Genomic DNA, 4,286 nt, shown 5'->3' with positions numbered 1-4,286 from the left:
CGCCATCGTACCGCCACGGGCGAAGACGAACTGGGGCTACTCGCCCAGGCGCCTGTCGCAGGAGATCGTTAATCTCTGCGAGCGGGTGACGGTGATGAGGACGCAGGAGGGGCTCACCGGCACCGACCTCCTCGCCGCGTTCATCATGCGCCAGGTCCTTCCGCTTCAGGGGCGCTCCTGCCTCATTGGCGAGATGGTCGGCCTTCAAGACCCCAACCGCATGGGGTCGACGCGGCTGTCCGCGGAGCAGGTCGCGCGCGGCGTGAATGACATCTCCAAGGCCAACCTTGGGGAGGACTGGCGGTTCGGCAAGGCGCCGTACAGCCAGTCGAACCCCGCACCGCGGGTGAGTGTCTGGTCTTCTTACTTTGCTACCGCGCACATTCTCATCCGTCCTGACGCGACGCGGGGGGTACTTCTGAACGCGATTCGGCATCCTTACGCCCGGGCCCCGTCGCAGGTGGAGCCGGTGGCGCCAGAGGAGCCCGCGGCTCATGGCGGGGAGGAGGAGGCCGAGTCCGACACCGGCGCTGGGCGTCGCGCGGGTAAGTCTCGTGTTTTTCTTCATGTGTCTTGAATTGCTGACCACGGCACGGAACAGTCGGTGCTGACGCCAGTTGTCGGTGTAGTGGCGTTGGGCGGGGGACGCAGCGATGCGGGCGGAGCCGGGTCCCCGCATGGGGCAGCGCCCAGCCGCCCGCATGGGAAAGACAGCGTCGCGCCGCGACCCTAGGCCCCGAAGCGCATGGCGGACCCGGCCGGGGCCGGGAGGCCGGCCAAGAGGAAGCGCGGCGGCGGGCACGGGAGGCCAACCCCGGTCCCGGTCTTGGCATGGTAAGCTTCATCTCTTGTTTGCGCTCAGATTTTTTCTTGAGCTAGTCTTGTTTCTTTTCTACTCATTCTGTCTTCTTCTCCAGGTCGCCAATCGCGCTGGCGAGGGCGGCGGCGGAAGCCGCGACCGCCGAAGGGGTCGCGTTTCGCAGGAGCCGGTCCGACCTTGCCGACCAGGCCGAGGTGGAGGGACGGGCCGACTTGGACCTTGGCCTGGATCCGAACGACGCCGAAGCCTTGGCCTGGCGGGACAGGAACCGGGCCGAGGCAGAGCTGGAGGTGGCGTCGGTCCGTGCTTGGACCGACGCGGCAGTGGCATGGGCGCAAGCCTGCGCGGAGCCGGCCTGGCGCGAGATGCCAGAGGGCACGGTGGTGGTGGCGATGGTCTTTGAGCCGTCGCCGGTGAGGGAGCGCGGCCAAGGAGGCCGAGCTGAGGTGGTGATCCCCGACCGGGCGGTCGTGGAGGTGGAGGATGACACCCCGCCGCGGGCCGACGTGGTCGAGCGAGCGGGGACTGATGGTGGTGGAGACGGCGTCATTTTGGAAGAGACGCTGCGGGCGGCAGTGTCGGAGGCGCCGCCGGTTTTGGAGGAGGCACCGCGGGTGGCGGTGCCGGAGGCCACCCCGGCAGCTGGGCCGGAGACGGCGACGCAGGGCGTCCCGGCGTCCGGGTCAGAGACGGCGACGCAGGGCATCCCGGCGTCTGGGTCGTTGTCGGCGCTGGGAGGGGCGTCGGAGGAGGTGCTGGCCGCGTCGCGAGCGGCCAGCGGGGAGCACGCCTTGGTGCCCCGGCAGGGAAGTCGCCAAGCTGCCGTGCCACAGCCGGCGCGGAGCGGGGGCGCCGTTGTCTTCGGGCCTCAGACCCAGGAGGAGGCGGCGCTGGACGCCGTCAGTCGCCGCCTGCGAGGCCGGACGGAACGGCTCGAGGCCTTCGCCCAGGCCAAGGTGGAGCGGACGCGTGACCTGGAGCGCGTCGTGCTGGTAAGTCTTCTTGTAATTTTCTTCTTTGTGGGGGCGCGCCAGCGCACCCACTGGGTGTAGCCCCCGAGGTTCGGGCCAACTACGTAGTAGTTGGGTCGAATCTTTAGAGTGTTGGCCTTGTTCTGATTTATGCTTTCTTCAGCATCTCGACGCCTTCCGGGTCGCCACCTACAATCGTCTCCTGGGCAAGCACCGGGAGCTCGTGGAGCAGCTTGCCGCCAAGGAGGCGTCGCCGCAGGTATTCTTGTGCTCTTTTCTAGTGGGAGCGCGCTAGCGCACCCACTGGGTGTAGCCCCCGAGATTCGGGCCAACTGTGTAACAGTTGGGCCAAATCTTAAGTCTTGCTTTTTTCTTCTGCTGAGTCCTTTTTCGCAGTCGAGGTGCTGTCCTGGTGGACTCGTCTGCTCCGGGCTGGTCATCACTACGACCGGCTCATTGCCGACACCGGCCGTCTTGGCGTCGAGGTGGCGCAGGCGAGGGCGGAGGCAGCCGCGGCTCGGCGGTCTCTCGACGAGGCCAACCGGCTGCATGAGCAGCTGGCGGGTCACAAGAGCCGCCTCAAGGCCGAGATGGAGCTCCTTAAGGCGGAAGCCGCCAAGGTGGCAAAGGCGCAGCAGGCCCTGGTGGAGGCGGACCAGCACCGCGGCCAGCTGGCCGACGACAAGGGCCGCCTCCAGGCCGAGGTGGATCGCCTACGGGGGCAGGTCACCACGGCTGAGGGGGCCCGTCAGGACGAGGCCCGTCGCCGCGAGGCGGCCGAAGACAAGGATGCCGAGCTGAAGGCGGCCCTTGCCAAGGCGGCCGATCTGGAGAAGGCGCTCGAGGAGCGCGACCGCGCCATTGAGCGGGAGCGGCGTGGTACGTTGCTTGAGGCGCAGCACCTGGAAGAGTCCTTCTCCAGTAAGTGCTTTTTCTTGTCGTTTGCCGGGTCGGGATCCGGCCTTTCTTCCTTGTTGTTCTTCTTCTAACTCGATTCTTCCTTTGCGGCAGGGGCCTTCCCAGAGACGCAGCGGCTGGCGGAGGAAGCCGTCCGCTATCAGCGCGACCCGACCGGCGTCGTTGGGTCCGGGACGGATCCGCGGGTGGCCTGGACCTTCCCGGATATCATCGCCGCCGCTGAGGCCCGCCTGCAGGTCCTGGGAACGCAGTTGGGGCGGCTGTCCCAGGCTGGCACCGCAATGATGGCGGCCCTATGGCCGGACTCTGTCCAACCGAGCAGCTTCTCGCGCTTGGCGCGTTGGTTGGAGATGGGGCCGGACCGGCTTGGCGAGTGGCGCGTCTGCGCCGCTCGTGCCGGTGCTGAGATGGCGCTCTGGTTCGCGCTGTCCTGGCATCCGGACCTGCAGCTGGACACGTTGATGGGCCAGCGGGCCGGTTCGGAGCAGCTCTTGCAGGAGCAAGCCGGCCGGATCACCTCCCGGGCCAGCTACATCGCCGAGTTCGCCTTCCACAACGAGTTCCATCCGGAGCGGACGGAAGACGGCAGGGCCGTGGACGGTGACGCCTACGGCTTGCTCCTCCATGATCCGGAGGGGAGCTTGCAGGAGACGGGCGTCTACCGCGATGCGGGTGCTGAGGAGGACATCGGCACCTTGCTGGACCCGGAGGCCGCCAGGGGAGAGCGGTCGATGTCGCGACGAGGCACTGGAGATGCCTGAGACACTTTGTGTAAAATCTGTTAAATAGCAGGTCCACCCACCCACTGGGGGTTTTAGGGTGTAATGAACTCGGGCTGTGGGCCTTTTCTTATATACTTGTGTAGATGTCGTGGGTGCTTTTGCTTTTTGCCTTCCGTTTTTGGGCCAATTTCATGCGCTTTTCCTTTCTCAAACCTCCCCCCCCCCCCGCGAGTCAGACGGCCGAGGCTCCGGTCCGTGACAAGGAGTTCGGTTCTTTGAGAGGAGCATGCAGGACTTGGGTCCCTCGAAACGTTGAGCGCGAGCGAAACACCCACTGGGCCGGCTGGCGGCAATCCGGTGAAGCCGGTTGGCGAGCAGCCGGTCGTGCGGCTGCTCATTTGATGAATGGTGGGCCGGGTTGATCGACCCGGCAGCCTTTGACTTAGTGTATGAAGCGTAAAGGAGCTTTGGCCCGTTGTGCTTGCCAGCCGACAGCCAAAGCTGGATCTATGGCTTTAGGGCGAAGTGGGGGACCGTGGCATCCTAACTTTATCAGGAATCACCAAGTAAGGCGGCGGGGTGGCGACCGAGCCGGCCAGCCCCCGAGCCCCCGGGTCGAGCAAGTCGGGCCGGTGGCCGGGTTCAGTGGTATAGTGATGCAAGAAAATAGGGACACAATAAATTGGTCGACAAAAGGCAGTCCCTGTCGTGGTTTTGTCACGGCAGATGTCCTAGTGAAAGGACTTAGTCGTGGAGCCATCGCTACGGTTTAGCTTAAAGGGGTTAAAGCGGACAAGGGACGCAAGAGAGTTTTATACTAGTTCGGCCCCTTACGATGAAGGTAAAAGCCTACGT

The sequence above is a fragment of the Aegilops tauschii genome, chromosome 3 (assembly GCF_002575655.3).
Source record: "Aegilops tauschii subsp. strangulata cultivar AL8/78 chromosome 3, Aet v6.0, whole genome shotgun sequence".
NCBI classification, from domain to species: domain Eukaryota; kingdom Viridiplantae; phylum Streptophyta; class Magnoliopsida; order Poales; family Poaceae; genus Aegilops; species Aegilops tauschii.
The sequence above is the reverse complement of the archived record's forward strand: the minus strand, read 5'-3'. Positions refer to the sequence as shown.